This window comes from Typha angustifolia, chromosome 4 (genome assembly GCF_048772165.1).
Source record: "Typha angustifolia cultivar Huaian chromosome 4, ASM4877216v1, whole genome shotgun sequence".
Lineage (NCBI taxonomy): Eukaryota > Viridiplantae > Streptophyta > Magnoliopsida > Poales > Typhaceae > Typha > Typha angustifolia.
Genome location: NC_133242.1, coordinates 9,943,424 through 9,966,534, shown reverse-complemented (window position 1 = coordinate 9,966,534; position 23,111 = coordinate 9,943,424). Strand labels below are relative to the sequence as shown.

General features: G+C 38.5%; 1 pseudogene; it reads right to left on the bottom strand.

Annotated features, from left to right (window-relative positions):
* Window positions 1-11,182: 11,182 nt before the first annotated feature.
* On the bottom strand, window positions 11,183-21,257 carry LOC140759048 (disease resistance protein SUMM2-like; annotated as a pseudogene).
* Window positions 21,258-23,111: the final 1,854 nt, after the last annotated feature.

Sequence of the window (23,111 nt, the reverse complement as noted above, 5' to 3'; positions counted from 1 at the left end):
ATATTTCTTATTTTGAGATCCAATCAAGCTTTGATTAAAACCATTATATTTTTTATTTTATTTTTTAACACAACATATCATATGTCTAAAATGAACTATTTATTAAAAAAATTATGTTGTGTGAAATTGAGCAGTTCAGTTTAGCATTTTATGTGGAGAACAAAATTAGCTTTTCCTAGTAAAGTGCTGAACTTGAAGCATTTTTCTTTTAATAAAAATATGCATAAGATGATGCATGGAGTGCATAAGGATGGACGTCGATGAACTTCCAATACTTTTATTCAATCTTCAATAATCTCATATTACAATATTTCAGCAATATAAATTAATCTAAGTGCAAAATCTTCATTCTTCCAAAAAAATAGCAAAAATAAGATAAACATGGGAAAAGATAATAAAGCTAATAATGGAGATTCAAAATATGAAAGAATTATCAAAAATTTTAGATCTCTACAAAAAGTTAGTAAGAAAATAAAAACTTTCTAAAATAGTAAAATTGTGATCTTTGAGGCTTAAATGATACAATTTGGAAAAAATAAACCTCGAACTCAATATTAGATCGAGTTTTGCTTGACAAACATTTTGAAGATCTAAAATGGACTTGAATTTCTCCGTGATGCATGCTGCATCATAAGATCAGCGTTTTACTTATCAGTATTTTTAATAACTACTATAAAATAAATTCTTATTAGTATTAAGTTTGGGAGTGTAATTTATTTTGATAAACAAAATATAGGAGAGTGACTAATTTGATTAAAAACTAGTGATTTTCCGCGGGATACCGAGTTGATAAATTTTTTTAATAATTTTAAAATAACTTTCTACTGTACCAGTTTCTGTACATTGGGATTAAAATTTACGGACTTTTACTATAAAAAAAAGTATTAAAATACTATAACGTTCTTGTAGAGTATAATCCAGATTCAAAAGCAAATCCTTGGAATGATTTGACTAATGATCCTAACGTATACAGAATGATTTGGCTAACAGATAATTTATAGTTTCTATAAAACAAGACTCAATAAATTATTCGTTTGGTTGCATCTCCTAATCCTCAATTTTTTGTTTGTTCTTTGTGATGAAGAAGTCAACCCAGTGCAGGCGAAGACTTGAGGTTGGAACTCTATGGTATCCCACCAAGTTTTAGAACTCGGTTTTCTCTAAAACCAGTTTAGTTTCAGCCTACGAAAGACAAGGTTTACACCTTTTTTATTTATAAAATAAAGCTTAGTTTGGTTATATTTGCTAATCCTTATTTTTCTAGTCACAATTTTACTTGAATTACTTAAATTTTTTTTTGAAAAATATATTGCTTTTTGCAGCCCATGGTAACGATAGGATGATGCATACATCCACAAAATAATAAAGTAGTTTTACATAGTTGCTTTTAAACTTTTTCAAATATATCTTGGTTGTTACAACATTCTTTTATATCATAATTATTGCTAATTCATTGGACTCTTTCAAAAATGATATTGTGGTTAAGTTTTGAATGGGCATTCATATAACAATTCTACTGGATATTAGTTAGAGTTAATAGATGCACTTAAAATAACCAAAATGTGCTTATTTCTTAACATTTAGAATGCTAACTATTTTATTGATTTGAGCCTCAAGGGTGGATCTGATAGCTCATTCGTTCTAGATGCTCGGTGGAGTTGATGTTGGATAAGTTGGATCATTGGCCCAAATACCTAAGAACCCTAATCCTTCTACGGTCGATGACTTTAGACCTATCTCTATATGTAATGAGTTGTATAGGCTTCTGCCTAACCTCGTGGTTGATTGGATGAAGGCTATTTTGCCTAGTTTGGTGACTATTTAGCAATCTGTATTTATTGCGAGTAGATCTATTATGGATAATATCATTCTAGCTCTAGAGATAGTGCATTCTATGCAGCAAGGCAGCCATTTGATACGATCAGACTACATAGGTTAAGTTAGTCGAGTCGTTTGAGTTAAGTCGAGTCAAAATTGAGTTAGTTAATTAGTTTTCTCTTATTGTTTTAAATTTCAAATAAAGCGGATAATTCATATATAGATCAGATCCACTAGGATTTTTACTCTTATAAATAGGAGTGGACATGTGTTGATTATCATTGTAGAATAAATCTCAGTTAGACAAATTAATCTTATCATCTTTATCTTTTATTATAGCTGTTAGATGGTCTTTATTTTTTCAAGAGTATATCGTAACCTTGGACCCCTTCTATGTTTCCAAATCCTAGCCACCATCTTTCTCCACGAGACATCCTACTATATGGCTATTCACCATCACCCTTGGCTGTCCAACACCCTCCAATGACCACTGCAACGTCGGATATTTACTGATATGTCCTATTCTAACCTTTCTCTACTCCTTTATTTATAACTTTTTATCTCAACCTCTGACTTATACTAAACAAGAGACATTAGAATCATAGCTCATAAGACTACCACCTATAAAAATATCATAATTTTTTTATATCTAGATCTGCCTAGATTTGGTTCGTAATATTGGTATCAGAGCCGACATTTCTCAAAAGATAGTTAACACGCGATCCAAGATGAACAAGGAAGGAGAAACCATGGAGGACTAAAAACTTATCTTTGTTCTTATGGGTGTTTCTCCAACACCACCACCACTAGTAGTTGCCGCCGACGAGCCACCGACATGGGCGAATGTAATATTTAGAGAACTTTTAGCCGATTTGAAAGAGACTATCAAGGACTCAATCTAGGCTTTGGTAGGTTACTAGCTGCCCAACACCATCCAGTGCCACTAGCGCTGCTATGACTACATGCCATGGTGGAATCAACCCAGCCGTGACTAGAAAACTCCACCAATAAGGGAGGTGGAGGGGAGCCCCAAATCGCAGTAACATGACTCCTCAGGCCTCGGTGGAGCCCCCTTACCGTCGTAGAGCCTCCCAAGCATCGTTGCCATGCCAGAGTCACCCGTAGTATTGGGCTGCGAGGTTATCTTCCCCACCCCCGGTGGAAGCTAAGGTCAAAAACCCTAGCTTTCTACTAGCAGCGATCTAGGCACTCTCGGCCCAAAACGCGACGTCTAGTACCTTCATCGGACCACCTGCACTCGAGCCAAGGCCTTCATTCGTGCCAGCACCGATCGAAAGAGTACCAATAATGGCAGTATATGTTGTAGCAAACCACAGCTGGTCGCTGTGGTTCTAGCGCTCCCATGACCACCAATGACCACGGTTGGCTTCCATGGGTCAATTGCCAGCCAGTGGTGGCTGCCGCAGCCGCCAATGACTATCGGGTGTTCGAACTGACGGCTACAACCATGAGAGGCTTTCCCTTCATTAGGATGGTCTTGCTGGTGCTTCCCATTATTGCGGCTCTTTAGTAGTGATACTGAGGGTCCCTTCTACAATAGCTAGGGACCGATGGACGTGTCAGCGATGCGAGCTGGCTACCATGAAACCAGCTCGAACCCCAGCTCAATTTCAGCCTACCATTGCCAGTCGTCATTGCGTGGACCCATCGAATGGCAACTATCAACCGCCACCTACCCTACCTAGCTGCCACTAAGGCTACAATTGCCTGTGATGGCGCCCGTAGGCCGAAATTCTATTTCAGCCCTAGGATTAGGGTTAGGGCACTTGCATGGAGAAGATAGTGTGCAAATTCCGAGGAGTGCCAAATATAGGTTCGACTATCTTATACGAACTAGTTTGGGACCTATGTGCATAACCCTGTGGCCGAGTACAAGCCTAAGGATAACTTGTGGAACGATCCAGTGGGCCCGTGCTATCGGACTAAGTCAAACCCGCCTACATCCAGGGCATGTAGGAGCCAGACCCATGGGCCTATGACCTATGTGACTAGCATCGACCATGAGGTCACTTGACCCGCGATACCAGGCTACATTTTAGGAACTGATCTCTGATCGTCAAGCTTGATTTCCTAAAGCCTAAAATTAGGCATTTTGACCTTATCCTCAATCGCATTAAAGGCAAGATCGACAGGTGGAAGAAGACCACTTTGTCCCGAATTGAGAGGTCTACCCTCATTAAGTCCACTATTCTGTCCCGGACTGAGTGGTCTACTAAAGAGCTGCCATGGTGCAATCTTGAGGATGGTGATGACATGCTTCTATTCATTTGCAGCCCTCTTGCTCACCATCACCCGTCCGATAGTGCTGAGCGCAAGGGGAAGACCACCACACTTGGTGGCCACCTCCTCTATGTGGCGTTGAATCGTAGAGTTGGAGCAGATTAATGCCTCACTAACCTTCCCTTCGAACAACTTCCATGCCTCATCTTGTGGCAAGAACTCCACCTTGATTTTTTCTTGGCGTTCATCTAATTACAGACGTCTTCAATTTGTGTCGCCAATATGATCCGCTTTGGTATGGGAACTCTGAGATTTAGAAGATTCAAAGGCTCCCATAGATCATCAAGAAGTAGCACAAAGTTCATCTCGCTGAATGCCTTGTACAAAATCAGTTCACGTTCTTTAGGTGCCTGCCTCTCCCATTACAAGCGAAGGCGTTCTCCTATCACCCTCTAGATCTCATCCATGTCGAAATCCTTCGTGACCTTAATGTAGATTTCCAAGTCGATCTCTGCCGCTATCGCAAGGATCTCGTTGTTGAATTTGCTTAGTAGGGCGATCTTTCCTATTGTGCTCTGATACCAATTGTTGTGCTAAATATCGAATGGGTGATGCTAGCGGAAGTGATTTTCAATTCCCCCAATAAATACTAATGTGATAGCAATACAATTGGGTAAATCAAATATTAGCAAAGCTAATATCAATACCAAATAGGAAATTCACAATCAAAATGCTAAATGTAGAGATCTTCTAATACCCAATCAAATTACAGACAAAGACTCTAAAATAAATGCAAACCATAAAAAAGAGAGAATGAAAGAGTTTTAAGTGGTTCGACAATATGCCTACATTCACTAGTGGAGCAATTTTTAATTCACTATGCAAATATCTAAATACAAAAAGTTCTCTCAACTCGAATCACACTCAACACAATTGTGGCTCTCTCTCTTAGGTTTTTCCTTTTGCAAAATGCCCACTCTTGTAAAATCCAAATAAAAGGTTTCCAAGTCTCTAATCTAATCTAATAGAGACGCAAATAGAGGTGTGCCCTCTAAAAGTCCCTTGCCTCTTTACAAATGCCTTCTCCCCATATTGCTTCACACCAAACCCTAAAACCCAACATCTCTATTTATAGGGCTAACTTGAGGCTAAAGAAAATTCACATGCCGTTTGAATGGATGGACGACGTTCAAACGCCTGTGCACTGTTGGTACCGCATTTCGTAGGCCGTCGAACAGGTGGACAACGTTCGAATGCCCATGCATTGCTGCAAAGATGCCTAGCAGAACTATTCGAACGGGTGGACGGCGTTCGCTAGTGGTAACATGTTCGAATGCCTTTCGAACACTGTAACCTTCCACTCTTGATTATTTGAACATCCGAACGTCTTTCCAATGCTTCCATCTCATTCGAATAGATGGACATCGTTCAAACGCCTATATACAAAACTAGAATGACAACAAACTGCAATGAACGTTGTTTGAATGCTGTTAACCCATTCAAACGATTTTCTTGATTTCGAGCCAATTTTCAACATTTCCAACACCGCCCATGTGATAGATCCCCATGACACCTATCTCGTTGTTTAAAAGAGAATCATAGAGTTGGTCAAGCAAGGAGGCCATGGCGACAATCGGCATGGTCGGTATCTTCTTTGGACGGACCTGGACTAATTTATGGCCTCCTTTTCGAAGTTAGAGATAATTCTCTTTTCACCCCCCTTGAACTATTATTATTTTCTACTAATGATTCCCTGAACTTTTTCTTCTACATAATAACCTTCTAAACTTTTGTTTTTAGTATATAATGACCCCCTAATGAAAGGGGTCAAGTGAGATATTTTCTGATAGTTCTAGGGGTCATTATGTACCAAAAAAAAATTGAAGGGTCATTGTGGGAAAGTGTGATAGTTCAGGGGGTGAAAAAAGAATTATCCCTTGAAATTATAACATTTTTCCTTCAAATTATGTGTCTCATTGAGCATCTCATCAGCCTTCTTGCTAATCCAATATGTGAATATCATCCGTTGCAATTGATTCCCGAGGGCGGTAGGCCACTCTCGGTACTCATGGCCATTTTTTGCCACCCATTCTTCGAGCTTCTTCACTATCTTCAGCCACAGTTCCACCTCATTTGTAGGCTCCATGCACCTTAGCATCGCATCATCTCTAATGCTCATCAGCTCATTCATTCCATCCTCTAGAGTTTCTACGTAGTGTTGGCACGACGTGGTGTAGATATAGAAATCTTTTAAGTGGATGGGATATGTTGTCCATGATAGATGCTGAAAAATTCATGATGAGAAAGAGGAGTCGCAAGTTCAAAGGAACAGAGAAGGAGAGAACTTGATAACATAAGAAAAGCTAGAAAACGTAGATTAATGTTTGAGGAAAAAAATCATTGACCGGTGACAAAGAAGTCAATTATTGTCGACGAAGATTTGAGGTGAAATAATGCAATTAAGGGGCATATTGTACTAAGCCCCCTTTCACTGCCCCCTTTCACTTTAGGAATAATAAAATTGCTTATTTCGGAATATCTCTTCTTATTCTAGAATATCAGCTAAACATCATAAAATATGAAATAGGTATAAGTATTTTAATTTTTAATACCAGAAGAAGAGGGCTAATACTAGTATTTCTCTAATGTTTAGTTCAATACTAATATAAGGTGTAATAACTACATTTGATGTGATATAAAGTTGATATTAAAATAATAAAATTATATTGGAAATTGATGATGTTTTAAACCCAATAACAAAAATATTATTGACTATATGTTAAATAGTAAATAGTATGGCCTTTTTACCATGAACTTTTTTGTGTTGTGCGGGGTTATAATCCCTCACCAACTCGCACTCAGGTGTGCAAGATATTACCTCGCACTGCGCCATGTTATAACCTCATATTCGGGTGTTCATTGATGCTACCGAACCTAGATTTATTACTCCTTCCCTTTTCATTCTTCTTCTTCTTCCCCTCCTTCGTCTGTGACTGAGATCCAACATCCCAGCACTGGCTTTGCTCACGGCAATCGTTGTCGCCACCCAATCGGCGTTCCCTTCTTCACCTCCTCTGATGGACATCCTAATAGCTCAAATCCAATCCAACCTCCAGATTCTTGAAAAAGGAGAGTGACGACACCGAAGGCAGACTTGGCGATGATGTCGAAGCGATAGAGGGCGAGGGCGAAGATGTTGCCCCACCATAGTGAGACGCGATCGAGGAAGGGCAGGGAGGCGTGGTAAAGGAGGATAAGATTATTGAGGCGAGAGAGTCGTCAACAGCGAAGCAGAAGGATGGGGAAGGGGAGGTCAATGCGAAGGAGACCTGGGGGTCATGAAGGAGAGGTCGGCGATAAGGTTGAGCGAGAGGAGGAAGTCGAACGCGAGCTTCTTGGAGACGGCGGAGGAGGGGGAGCCGATGATCTCGTCGCATGTGGTCTTAGCAACAATGGAGATATTACAACCGGCGGCCAATTAATGGAGGGCTTGGAGGAGCACGCCAGATTGCCTGAGGGCGTTGGTTAGCCCACACAGTACAGGTAACCCCGCAATGTGAGGGTATACGGGGCTGCCTTTAGAGATACGAGAGAGGAGATAGTAACTATAGCTACTATGACTAGTAATTATGTATTGTCATCTTAAAAAGCAAAATGATAATGAATTTTAGAAAATTATATAAAATAATATAAGAAAAAATATTAAATTAGTATACTAAAATAAGATAAAATATTATTTAGTTATTACATCAGAATAAAGAGTCTTATTCTACAATAAGTCTATTCTGGGGCTAAGTCATTTTCTTGACATCAATGCACTAAGAAACTTGTGCAAGAATTTTCGTTGCTATTTGGTTGGGGGATGGAATTGTAACCTGATGCACCAATCACCAAAATACACTTCCTTATATATGATGTCACCGTTTGATAAATTATTTTTTGAAAAAAAAAAAGTTCTGCTGTGTGGAGCTGTCTGGTAGGGTCGGCTTTTCTCTTCCTATTGTTATGTTTACATATTATTATTGTATTTTTATTGAATAAGTTATATATTATCTTCATAGGTAAAGATTGACATGGTTAATTTTGTGTGCTGGTTTGGAAGCATTTGACCTGTAGTATATGCATGGTAAATTTAAAATTCATTCAAATTATCATTAAAGTATAGTATATCACATAATGTGCATTTAATTATATTCGATTGATTAGTAGGGGGTGTAAATGAGCCAAGCTTGGCGCCGGCTTGATTTGAAATTAATTGTGAGCTCTCCAAAGATGTTTAGGTTTGGCTCGACTCAACCTGAGCTGAGCCAAACCGATTTCAAGCCAAGTCCGAGCTTGATTGGATTAGGAGGAGGGGGTGATGGCTTGCCAAGGTCAAATGAGGATGAGGAGGCCAAATGAGGCTGATTGAGAGGAGACGGCAACGGCTTGCCAAGGTCGAAGGAGGACAAGGAGGCCAAATGAGGTGAAAGAGGAGGCAACGGAGGAGGAAGGTGAGAAGGCTAACGAAGATGGAGGAAGAGGCCGACGCCAGAGACCAGAGTAACGGATTGATAGAGGAGGAGGAGAAGATTGGGCGATGGGTTTGTTAGGATATTTTTATTAGATCTAAGTTAAGGTTAAATAGAGATAGGATAATAGTAGCCATTGGATCAAAAATATAATAGTTATAAATATATTTATATAATATATATTAATATATATATATATATATATATATAATATTAATAAATATTATATTTAAGTCGAGCCTATCGAGTCAAGCTTGACCGAGATGGCTCTAGCTCAGGTTTGACTCGAAATTCAAATGAAGCCTTAAAATAAGGCTCAGGTTCGACTCAATTCAAGCCAAATCAAGCTAAGCCAAGCCCGAGTGCAAGCCTCATTTATTTTGACACCCCTATTGATAGGTGCCTTATTGTAATTACATCTTAGAGAAAATTATTAAAATCGAATTGGAAAGTGCTAATTTAAAGAGTTAGAGTGAAATTTAAATTTACACAAGCATTCAAAAAAAATCTCAAACTCATTGTGGCTTCACATAATTAATAGTTTACCAAAAGAAAATAAAGATTTTTGAAATATTTTTTACATAAACTATGTTTTGAAAATATTCAAGAAAAAAATGACACGATTTTTTATCCTCCTAAAAGAAGATGGGATGATCAAATTATCTATCTTCGTTTTATCCAAATTGCAATCTAATAACTCTTTAAAAAAATATAGTCTTCCTCACTTTAACACACTTAACACTTGGAGAAAAGCATTGTTTGGTTGATTCTACATCTATGTAGAAAAATATTGATGTTCCAATTGGGCCTTGTCCAATTGAATCAAGGGTACATAACAATTTAGTCACATTAGTGTGCTGGGACCCATATACAAAAACGTTACATATGTGTGTCACATTAACAATTAGATATCATATTAACAATAAATTGTGTAGGACCATGTAGAGAAGACATTTCAATGTGTATGTTACTTTGTGTCAACTATCTTTAATAGCATCTTAGTTCAACTAGTAGAAAAGAACAATGGAAACAAAAAGCAAATGGAAATCCTGAACTATACCTAGCTATTAACACAGAGGGAGAGTGATGGGAATAGAAACCCTAAAATTAAAGCCAAGCAGTAGTGCAGAAAGAGGAGATGATATTCTTAGCTGTGAATGAGGGTTTAGTTTAATCTAAGATTTTGATTAAGTTTAGTTAACCAACCTAATAGTATACCATGGAGTGTTCTACAACTAGTTAATTAACTATATTAGAAATATGGAGTATAAGCAACAAGTACGTGAAAAATTAGCTATGCCAACTGAACTGGATAATTATGCCCGGATCTACTATCTGAATTATTTTTAAAATATTATTAACACTTCTTATTTGTATTTATATTTTGGTTTGGCTACAATGTACACAACTATGGATTTATAACTAATCTTCCCTCTCCCTTTCTCACAGCTTCACTAGCTGGTTACATACGTGGAGTGTATATTGTATAATTTGTTAAAAATTGACTCAAATTCAGTTTCAGTAAAAAAATTCCGTATGTATTAGTATTTCTGTACCACGTGTTCGAACGGGCCTTGAGGGTGTTCGAACGCAAGCTCTAGACAGAGAGCAGATTGTGATACAGGCGTTCGAACGGCCCAGTCGAGTTCGAACGCGAGCCAATCCGAGAGCAGACTTTCTGCAGGTGTTCGAACAGCCTCAGTCGTGTTTGAACGCGAGCCAACCCGAGAGCAAACTTTCTGCAGGCGTTCAAACGCACCCGCTCCTGCGTTCGAACGCCCCTTTGGTTCTGCTGTATTGACATTGGGCGCGTTCGAACGCGCCCCCGAGGGCGTTCGAACGCGACTCTGAAAATCTCCAATTCTGAACCTGACTATAAATACTAAAGTGGGTTTTTAGGATTGGGTAGTTAGAAAAACATTAATGAGGATTGAGCCACCATTGTTTTGAGAGTGATTAGAGTTGTTAAACTCTTTGTAAGAAAGGGATTTGCATAGTAAAGAAGATTGCTCCGTCCGTGGATGTAGGTACATTGCCGAACTACGTAAATCTTATCTTTCTTTATCTCTATTGTCTCCATTGTTATCATTATTGGTGTTTGCTTACATTAGGGTGTTAATCTATAATTAGAACTTGCTTAGGGCCTTTTCTATCACCGTTAACATCTCTCTAGAGGTTTTCAAGCTTTGCATAGTGTTTCCTTCCACTATTTCCATTTGAGCTGTTTGGGGTTGAAGGTCTTGCTCCCGCTTCCTTTACCCATTTGGTAGCTTTGTACAATATAATTGTACCTAATGCCATCCTTTAGAAGGAAATAAAAGTGCGGTTTAATGTATTGACAAAACTATCCTCCGTCCCTACTTGTCCCGTATATTTTTTATTTTCATTTCAAACCCTTATATTTGCCTAATAGAAATGTAAAATATAAGGATTTCTAAGCCGCCAATCCTTCCTAAATACATTAGCTAGATAAAGGTCTTTCAAAAGCCATCTTCGATTGTTGCAAAATCCTCTCTTTCCAATCTTCTCTTTTAATTTTAAAAACCCCTCATAAAGTATTTATAGGTGTGACTAATGAAAGCAAAACTCTGTGATATGTTTAAAAACCCTTTTATAAGTTTGTGAATACTTTATAGGCATTCAAATGCTATGTTATTACACACCTCAAACACCAGCTTCGAGCCAAAAAAAAAGAAGGCTATAGTTACACATTTGCAGATGCCAATTATTTCATACAAACTAGATAGACATCAACATTATGGATGTGCAGAGTCATCATCCATCATAGCTGTTCGAAGAAGGGGAAGAAATCAAATTTTTGGTCATCATCTTTCCATTCTAATCTGTCCCACCATCGTCTGGTACCTTTAATCTCTTTCAATTTCTCTGCAACAAAAGCTAGTATCTTCAGCTTGGGGCACTCCACCACCTTGAGGAACTCCAATGAGGGTAAGGAAAATGTAGCCCTTGCGCTGCTTAGGCTCTTGAAATTTGGCAGGCCATGGAGATACAATTCCTTGAGGTTAGGGAAGGCAGTAATCATCCTACAATCTTCTTCTTGTTGTTGTTGCTGCTGCTGTTCTTCTTCTTCTTCTTCACTTGATGTTTCAATCAGCTGCTCTATTCGAATGCAATACCAAATGTTTAGGTACGTTAGGTGTTGAACATAACCACATTTCCAGACGATCCGAGCCCTCAGAAGCCCTTGAAGCGTGACAGTCTCAAGACTAGGCAGGATCGTTGTTATCTCGTCATCTGCACTGCTGCCATCAATGATCACATCTTCTAAGTCACCGCAATTATCAATCCTCACGACCCTCAATCCAGTCATGTTCTTCCAGAGATGCGAAGAGGGTAATTGGATTGTCACCAATTCATGGCAGCAATCTAAATGTAGATATCCTGTTGATCTTGCGAGTCTATATGATTGCGAGAGCTTCTGCAAAGCAGTGACAGTTTGTATGGTTATGCGAAGTGCCTTGAGCCTCCTCAAACTCTCCAACTCTAGGAACTCTACCCCTGTGCCACTAGGCCCAACCTTCCAATCTCCATAGCTTTGGTCCATGTACAGAACCTCCAACGCCAACAGACTGCCTATCACGCCGCTCGGGATGGTATTGAGAGGCGTATCAGAGAGTAGTAGAAATCTTAAATTCACCAGAGATCTGAGCTCCCTTGGTAGAGACCTGATTTTGGTATCACAGAAATCAAGATACTGCAAGCAAGCCAAGGAGCCGATCCCCGATGGCAACTTGCTTATTGAAGTCTGAGAAATATCTAAGATTCTAAGTGATGGCATGAACTGAAAGAATCCATCACATATCTTCTCCAATGCAAGATTTTCATGAAGCAGCAGAGTTCGCAAATGAGGGCTATTGGGTACCTCGTAGAGTTCCTGAATGTCGTTATATGTTAGCGATACAATCTCCGCTTCGATCCATTTCTCAGCTCTTGGCGCTTCCTTCAGCCCGACACCGGCCTGCACTATCCATTTCGTCTTCTTGGCCCCAAATTCCGATGCAATCCACAAGACCATGGCCCGGACCATGGGGTGCATCTTGATGTGGTCTTCATCATCACCTCGTTCTAGTAAGGAAGCTCTCATTAGTACACCAAGGAGATGATGCCCCATGTTATAGATCTCATCCAGCTGACCGTATAGGTCATCTATTAATCCTTCACCTATGCAATAATCAGTGATCCACTCCTTGTAGACGGCGAGCTCCTCGGGGAAGAGAGAGCAGTACAAGAGGCAAGTCCTCAACTGTTCGGTAGGCAAGTCATCGTAGCTGCGTTTCAGATGATCGAAGACATCAGTCTCCATGCCAAGGAGCTGCCATGGTGCGATCTTGAGGACGGTGATGGCATGCTTCCATTCATTTGCAGTCCTCTTGCTCGCCATCGCCCGACCGACCGTGATGAGCGCGAGGGGAAGACCACCACACTTGGCGGCCACCTCCTCTGCATAGCGTCGGATCCTCGAGTTGGGGGAGACTAACGCCTCACCAACCTTCTCTTGGAACAACTCTCATGCCTCATCCTGTGGCAAGCACTCCACCTTGATTTTTTTCTTGGCATCCATCTGATCGCAGACGTCTTCGATTCGCGTCGCCAATATGATCTTGCTCTTGGACTGCCGCTTTGGTATGGGAACTCCGAGATTTAGAAGATTCAAAGGCTCCCATAGATCATCAAGAAGCAGCACAAAGTTCATCTCGCTTAATACCTTGTACATGACCTGTGCACGTTCTTTAGGCGTCTTCTTATCCCAAGACAAGCTGAGGCGTTCTCCGATGACCCTCTGTATCTCGTCCATATTGAGATCTTTGGTAACCTCTATGTAGATCGCGAAGTCGATGTCCTTCGCTACCGCAAGGATCTCGTTGTTGAATTTTTTCAGGAGAGCGGTCTTACCAACACCGCCCAGGCCGTAAATGCCGACCACACCTACATCGTCGTTTGAAAGAGACTCCCGGAGTTGGTCGAGCAAGGAGGCCATGCCGACAACAGGCGTGCTAGGGATCTCCTCGAAACGGACTTGGACTAATTCATCGGCCACCTTTTCGAAGACACCTTTTCCCTTCAAATTACGTGCCTCAGTGAGCGTCTCATCAGCCTTCTTGCTGAGCTGATACGTGGATATCATGCTTTGAGATCGGTTCTCAGTGGCGGTAAGCCACTCCTGGAACTCCTGGTTGATCTTGGCGGCTCGTTCTTCGAGAAACGCCACTCTCTCCAGCCACAACTTCACTTCACTTGTAGGCTCCATGCGGCGCCTCTCCGCCACATCAACCCTTCTCTTCACATCATCTCTCCTGCTCTTCAGCTCATTCTTTTCATTCTCTAGAGCTTCTATGTAGTATTGGCAAGACATGATGTAACCGTAGGTTCTAAACAGGAAATCTTTATGCGGACGGATTTTCTCGAAAATGGATGATAAAAACTCCATGATGAGCAAGAGGAGTCTCAGCTGCAAGGAATGATAGAGGAGTAAACGAACAGATACAGAAGATGTAATAACAGGGATCAGAAGGATGCTAAATGAATTCTCTCGCTGTAAGAGGAAGGAATTTGATAGAGATGAGAAGAGATTGGTTAGACCATATTAAAATATATTGTTTGAGGAAAAATTGATATGATTAAGCGATGAAGAAGACAACCCAGTGTCAGACAAGAGAAGGCTTCTTTTTTTTTTTCTCTCATACAGACACGAGAAGACTTTGAGATGGTTAGGTAGGTCAATGCAATTTGATGTCTTATATATTGATATTATTGATCTACACCGGGTGAAAACAGATATGATAATGCTCAACCCACAAGATTCATATTTTTTATTTACACCCATTACGTGAAAATGGATCTGATAGTGCTCAACCCACATCCGGATCTATATTTTTAGTTCGAAAATGAATTCAGATACGGATATTACACAAATAGCAAAATTTAAAACCATATCTTAACTAAACGGATACGGATAATTTTCGGATAGAGGATCGGATCTTAAACGGATGCTAATCAAATTTTAAACAAATTATAATATTTTATTTTGAGATAATTACACGAAAATATTAAGAGTTTCAAAAATAATAAATTTTTTGTATATCAAATACATATAAAATTAAAAAAAATTAATCTCTACAAATAATATGTAACACATCATTAGTAATAATATCATTATTCACTATTTAAATAAGTAAATTAAAAACTGTAAATCTATCTATATCTAAATCGGATAAGAATTTTTTATCCGAATCTAATCCGAATCAGATCGGATACTTGATCGGGTCGGATTAAATCCGACCCGTTTTCACCCCTATCCACACGGGATCATTTTTCTCACTTGATGTGACGTCATGAATTAATGTATATGTCGATAATTCTTCGTGTAAAATATTTAATGTATATGTTAGGTATGGCTTCTTTCCAATAAGACTTAGTGGGTCCTAATATAATAGAATTTGACCATACTAGACCACTTTTAAATTTTATTTACCAAAGTAGATTATACCACAAAATTAATATTTCATCGTAGTCCTAATTAAAATATTAAACTATTAAACTTTTACCAAGCCAAAAGTAAAATACTGATCCTTAAAAAAATGCTAATATGATCAGCATTTTTATTGAAAGGAAAAGTATCGAATAATTCAATGTTTTATTAGAAAAAGAGGATCCACATAAAACATTAAAAAATTATGCGTTCTATTGTTTAAAACACTAAATGAGAAAGATATATATAAAAATATAGAGAAAAAATTTATAACACCCGTCACTAAACGCGTGCTCCTCATGTGAGTAGAACCTATATGATTACCACGTGATCTGCTGGTCAATATTTCAACACAATAAACAAATAAAAAAAACCCATATTTCCACAAATAAAACATACAAAAAGAAGCCCATTATATTATAAGCCACAACAAGCCCTAAAATATATATCCATAGACAGATGAAATTATCTACGTAGGGGCTACAAGCTATCTAACTTAATTTATAAGAATAAATAAAATAAGAGAAATTAATAATAATTCTTTGTCAGCTCCGCCACGAACTCCGGCTTATCTACCAATCTGAAAATATTTCTACTAGAAGGTGGAGCATAAAGCTGTGCAAGTTTCTACTTCTACAGTCTAAAATTAGTGCAATGAATGATGCAACAATAAGTAAATATGAATATGTGCATTATGATCAAATCAATGCATCAGTATCTCACACTCAACATATTTATCTAATGCACATATGCATTAGCAATCAATAACCTAACATGCATTAATCTGAACTATTAAGTCCTTAAACTTGAGCTCACAGTGAGCTCCGCCTATAGGCCATGTCAATACTATACCATATAATATGCATCATCTCAGACTATCAAGTCTGTAACATAGGCTCATGCAGAGCTACGCCCGTAAGCCACATCAATCCTCACACCCGACCACACGCATACCCCCAAGGGAGGGTAGACCATAGCGGTAGAATCGCCGGCCCATCACTTAACGAACAGCATAACCGATTGTTTATCACCGTAGACTAAGGACCTCAGTCGTAAGCCCATCACAAAGGTCAGTATCGCACATCGATACTGCCATCTAAGCTAGACGTGATCAAACAGCCCAGTCCGCCCATGCCCAGTCCAACCCGGCCCGGTTTGGACCGGGCTAAGCCCAGCCCAGACCTGGTTTAGGCCCGGCCCGGCCCGAGCCTGAACTACCCATGGGTGGCATGGGCCAGCCCTTTGCCCGCCCGACCCGCCCCGGAACCCGCTCGTTTGGCTCGTAACTAGGCCTGCTCGTTCTGTTACAGTATTTACCCGTTCTGCTAAAGTAAAAACTAACTAAAATTTTAGTACCGTACCGTTTTACATTTTTTTTTAAGCACACATTTAAATTTTTTTTAATTTATTCTTATTATTTTTAAATAGAGGAACATAAATATTTTTTAAAAAATAAGCTAATAGTAAAAAAAAATCTAAAAATAGCTAAAATATGGTTTGGGCCAAATGATTAGTGGGTCAGGCCAGCTCGACCCGATGAAGAAGACAACTCAGACAAGAGAAGGCTTCTTTTTTTTTATCTCATACTAACACAAGAAGACTTTGAGATGGTTAAATAGGTCAACGCAATTAGGTAGGTCCGTGCAATTAATGACTTATAAATTGATATTATTGATCTACACCCACAGGGTGAAAACGGATCTGATAGTGCTCAACCCACATCCGAATTCATATTTTTGATCTACAACCACTGAGTGAAAATGGATCTAATAGTGCTCAACCCATATCCGGATCCATATTTTTAGTTTGGAAATGAATTCAGATACGAATATTAGACAAATAGTAAAATTTAAAACTATATCCTAAGTAAACATATACGTATTCGAGTTTTTTTCAAAAATTATATCTATATCCGAATCGGATAAGAATTTCTTATCCGAATCAGATCGGATAGTCGATCGGGTCGGAGTTAATCCGACCCGTTTTCACCCCTATCTACACCGGATCATTTTTCTCACTCGATGTGACGTCATGAATTAATTTATATGTTGATAATTCTTCGTGTAAAATATTTAATGTATATGTTAGGTATGGTTTCTTTTCAATAAGACTTAGTGGGTCCTAATATAATAGAATTTGATCAACTTGTAAATTGACTAAGTCGAAGTGGAGCCCACGTGAATAAGAGTTTTTGACCATACTAGACCAGTTTTAAATTTTATTTACCAAAGTAGATTATACCACAAAATTAATATCAAAATTAATATTTCATCGTAGTCCTAAGTAAAATATTAAGCTATTAAACTTTTTACCTAGCCAAAAGTAATATACTAATACTTAAAAAACGCTAATATGATCAGCATTTTTATTGAAAGGACAAATACCGAATAATTCAACGTTTTATTAGAAAAAGAGGATCCACATAAAACGTTAAAAAACTATGCGTTCTATTATTTAAAACACTAAATGAGAAAGATATATATAAAAATATAGAGAAAAAATTTATAACGCCCACCACTAAACACGTGCTCCTTATGTGAGTAGAACCCATATGATTACCACGTGATCTGCTGGTCAATGTTTCAACACAATAAACAAATGAAAAAAGCTCATATTTCCACAAATAAAACATACAAAAAGAAGCTCATTACATTATAGGTCACAACAAGCCCCAAAATATATATCCATAGACAGATGAAATTATCTACGTAGGGGCTACAAGCTATCTAGCTTAATATATAAGAATAAATAAATCAGAGAAAAAATTAATAATAATTCTTTGTTAGCTCCGCCACGAACTCCGACTTATCTATCAATCTGAAAATATTTCCACCAGAAGGTGGTGAGCATAAAGCTGAGCAAGTTTCGACTTCTACAGTCTAAAATTAGTGCAATGAATGATGCAACAATTAGTAAATATGAATATGTGCATCATGATCAAATCAATGCATCAGTATCTCATACTCAACATATTCATCTAATGCACACATGCATTAGCAATCAATAACCTACCATGCATCAATCTGAACTATTAAGTCCTCAAACTTGAGCTCATAATGAGCTCTGCCTATTGGCCTTGTCAATACTATATCACATAATATGCATCATCTTAGACTACCAAGTCTGTAACATAAGCTCATGCAGAGCTACGCCCATAAGCCACATCAATCCTCACACACGACCACACACATAACCCCAAGGGAGGGTAGACTATAGCGGTAGAATTGTTAGCCCATCACTTGGCGAACATCATAATCGATTGTCTATCACCGCAGAGTAAGAACCTCAGTCGTAAGTCCATCACAAAGGTCAGTATCACTCATCGATACTTCCATCTAAGCTAGACGTGATCAAACGGCCCAGTCCACCCGTGCTCGATCCAACCCGGCCCGGTTTGGACCGGGCTAAGCCCGACCCAGACCTAGTTTAGGCCCGGCCCGGCTCGAGCCCGAACTACCCATTGGCGGCACGGGCCAGCCCTTTGCCCGCCTGACCCAGCCTGGAAGCCCGCCCGTTTGGCCCGCAACTAGGCCCGCTCGTTTTGCTACCGTATTTACCCATTCTGCTACAGTAAAAACTAACTAAAATTTTGGTACTTTACCATCTTTTTTAAGCACACATTTAAATTTTTTTAATTTATTATTATTATTAAATAGAGGAATATAAATATTTTTTAAAAATAAGCTAATAGTAAAAAAATTCTAAAAATAACTAAAATGTGGGTTGGGCCAAATGATTAGTGGGTCAGGCCGGTCCGACCCGATTGGCTAGCCCGATCTCTCACGGGCCAACGGGCGGTAACGGGCTAGATTATTCTAGCCCTGCCCGAACTCGGCCCAGCCCGAACCTGGCCCAGCCCGAGTGATTGGTGGGTCGGGCAATGATCAAATACTTAAGCCCGATTGGCCCGAAAAGCCCGGCCCAAACCCGGCCTGGCCTGCCCAATGATCATGTCTAATCTGAGCCCTCGGCTCTACATCATCCGCCATTGCCCTCACCCTACATCATTGGGTATCGCTAGGTCTACGTCATCCTATCCTTCTCTCTCTCTATCTTAAATACCATAAAGAGTACGACTGTCATCGATTGACAATAAATCGCCCATCGCCCAGCGAAACGGTCGCTTGATTGTTTGGGATCAACAGACTGAGACCTCAGGCATGGGCCGCAATATATATATATAAGTATAATAATATCTCCGACCCCTAACCGTTGTTGGGGAGGTGTCGGGTACTATCGAGACGCATCAATCACCCTTTTTCTAGTCATGCATGTGTGCAAGCAGCATAGTATTATATAGCACGGCAAGCATAATGAAACACACATCATTATCATGATTTACGTGCTAACACACATGTTCATGCCCAATAAATATGTATAGAAATTATGGTACGCGAAATCTTATCGAACAGCAAAATAAAATTACTATGCATAACGCACATTAATAAAGTAAGGAAAACGTATGCACATGCATGTTATGAATGCGATGATGTCATAAGGCAAGTTATTTCATTCTCTACATTACTCCTTATAGAAATTTAACTTGTCTGAACCGCTTTCCTAATACTAGCTGCAACTATGCCACGGAATCATCCTCATAGAGTACGGAGTCCACCTCGATAAGGAAAGTAAAGAAAAAGTATAAGCACAATATTCTTATCATTAATTAGTTAAATAATCTTACTAACATTCACAACAGGCTTGTGTAGGTCCATCTCGTAATTTCTACCTTTATTAATTAGGTAGAGCTGGCACAGCTATACTAAGGCTTGACGCATTATTAAACGTAATAAATAAATACTCTCAAATTATCGCCCAAATCGCTATTATCAAATTTACAGAAGATCATATAGGCAACATTTAATTAATAAACTTTGTTAAATATTGCAACTTACTTAATATCATTTTTCTACATTGATCTACATTAATTCTCGGATATGAGCAATTAATAAAGATACACCTAGACCACTGACTCCTTTGATAAAGTTGAATTAACCCAAAATTATAATAAGCAAATGGTAATATCTAAATGGAGCTAGTTCGTGTTATGTGTTATTTGCAACAACACTCTAAGGCCATGATCTAATTCGTTAAAATTAATTAATAAAATAATTAATATAGCGAATACTACTATCAGCTAAAAAAATAATTAATTAAGGCTCATGATTGCCAGCACTAAAAATAATTAAAAATACTTAAATAATTTAAAAGAGATAATTAGAGCGTAATTACTCTATTTGGCCAGCACAAAGCTAAAAATAAACCCATCAAAAATTGGCCTAAAGCCTACCTTAACCAGAAAACACATGGGTTGGGCTATAGCCCAACCCACCCCCAATTTGGGCTAGGCTGCTTGCAGCCCCACCCACCACAAACTTGCAGCCCAACCACACCCTAGATTAGGGCTGGGTCACACCCAACCTAGCCCGACGCACGGGCCTCAGGTTGGACCGCACCCAGCTCGACCTGACACACGGCTAGTTGCACCCAACTCAAGCCCTACCCGACACTCAGGTTGGCTGCACCAAGCTTGAACCTGGCCTGGCACTCAGGCTGGGCAGCACCCAGCCCAAGCCCAAGACACCACTCATCTCCTTCATTCCTCACCTCTACCAACAAGAGGAAGGACGGGAGGGTGGCTGCTGGTAGCCACTACCGCCGACAACTAGGGCCAACTGACTAATTGATGCCTCGTCGGTGGAGGAAGGCAACCATGGTGCCTCTCGAATGGTGGGGAAGACGGGGAACACCCACCGACGGGCGGGAACCCAGTCGGTGGGGGGTGGGAGGTAGGGGGTGGGGTGGGAAGAGCTACTGAACCCAGTCGACCCCATTGACACACTCCTCTCGACAAGGAGAAGCCAGTCGAGGGAAAATCCAACTGCTAGTGGCGAGAATCCACCTCGTCTCGGCCGCCGATGGAAACCACTAAGGGCATCCTCGCAAAGAGGGAAAGCCCACCGGACCGACGCGGCCAGGCCCGAGGGCGCCAGCTAGCCGGATCACGGCGAGACCAGGAGGAGGAAAAATCGAAGAAGAAAACCCAACTCACTAATACATTTTTAAATTAAACATACCTGATGATGGAGGGAGATTTGATGCTTTGATCCCCGGGTCAGCGAGATAGGCGGTGGTCCGGCGCGACCGCATCCCAAAGGTGGCTAAAGGCAGCTGCAGACAAGGAGAAGGAAGAAAAGAAAAAGAAAAGAAGGAAAGAAGGAGAAGAAAAAAAAAAGTGAGGGGGAAGGAAGAAAAGGGGCGCACGTGCCTCGCACGTGCGCGCCCTTAAGTTCAGTGCAGGTGCCTAGCATGTGCGCACTATTTTTTATTTATTTTTAACGTTTACAAAATTTGTAGTGTTATAACTTTGTGCTCGATTATCAATTTTAGTCATAAAATGTGTCGTTGTGAATATATGAAAGAAGAAAAAATATATTCAAGGGCACAAGAACAACAACGTTATATCCAATTGTCTACTTTGTCGTTCAAATGCACATCGAAAAACATTCAAAGATATAGAGAAGCATTTTTGGACATCCGAACCGGTAAACTTGCGTTCCAACGGGATCACAAAACCTACTACTTTGTGAAATCCTTTTTAAAATATATATATTTTTTATTTCTATGAGATATTTATCTTATCCTTATGAGGTGTTTATCTTATCTATAAGAAAATTTATGAAATTTTTTTGAAGAAAAATATTTATCTTATCTCTAAGAAAATCAATGGAGAATCTTTAAAAGACATCCATAATAATAAATAAGTATTATGTTAAGTTTGCTTCGAAAAAATATAGACAGTAATAAGTATTTACTAACTAATACAGATTATAAGTTACATAAATTAAGACGACATATAGAAATTAGGAACTAAGAAACTAATTATAAAAGTCATAAAATTATGAGTGCTTAATAACATACGTCATAAAGTTATAAAATAGAAACTAAAATTATAAATTATTGTGAATTATTGTCAGAAAGAAAAAGAAAAATGAGAAGGAGCAAGAGAGATACTACTATATTTAAATTTTAAAAAAATTATTTTATCATTACTAATAACTAATGCAAATTTATTTCAAATAATGCCTAAATATTAGCTAAGCATAGTAAAAATCGTATTAGAAAGATATAAATTTGTAGACAAGCAAGTGATGCTAATGACTTGAGTTTAGTGTTATCTTATAAGATTTGCAGTTATTGAACACTTTTGTAATTTATAGTTATTTAGGATTAGTTTGATATTTAGGGTTGAATAATAATATTTTGGTTATCTTCTTAGTGCAGCTAAGTTGATCTATGAGTTTGGTAGCTGACAAAATTAACAATAAGGTATTATATGTGCATATTTAATAAAATAGATAGCTTAATTTTTAAATAATTAAAATGCAAGATGTAATTCTCAAATAGGTTGAAAGGTGAGACATTAGATGCAAATTTAGTGTCATGAAGAGGGTGTCCACCAAGTTTTAGAACTAGGCTTTTTCTAAAACTATTTTAGTTCACTCAACCTAAAACAAGATTTAGAACTTAATTTTCCTTTTATTTTTTTTTTGTCTTTCTAAGGTGACGAACAAGTCAATTTTTTTTAAGGTATAAAGAGTATCGAGTAAATAAGACACTTAGAGATAATACATATATCAAATATTAAAATAAGTGATTATGACTCTATTAACTCTATAATAGGATAATAATTTTATATTATAAGAGTCACTTTAATTCAATCTAATCCAAAGATAAGAAACACAAAATAATTAAACCTAAAACATCCTAAAACTTACAACTGATCAACTATTCTAAAAAAATAATCTAAAATATCACTCATTTATTAAAAGAGTCACATGAGTCATAAAAAGGTTATCAAGTAACACAAGTTATTCAAGGTTTTATACATCATTTATATTATAATGAGTTTATTTGGGGTTGTAGACTAATTAATTGGCTCATAAACAAATTAATCAGGTTGAGATAATAAACAGAATATAACCAATTTAATAATCATATATTTGGTATATGTTAAACTCATTTATATACATATATATAAATTTTAGGAT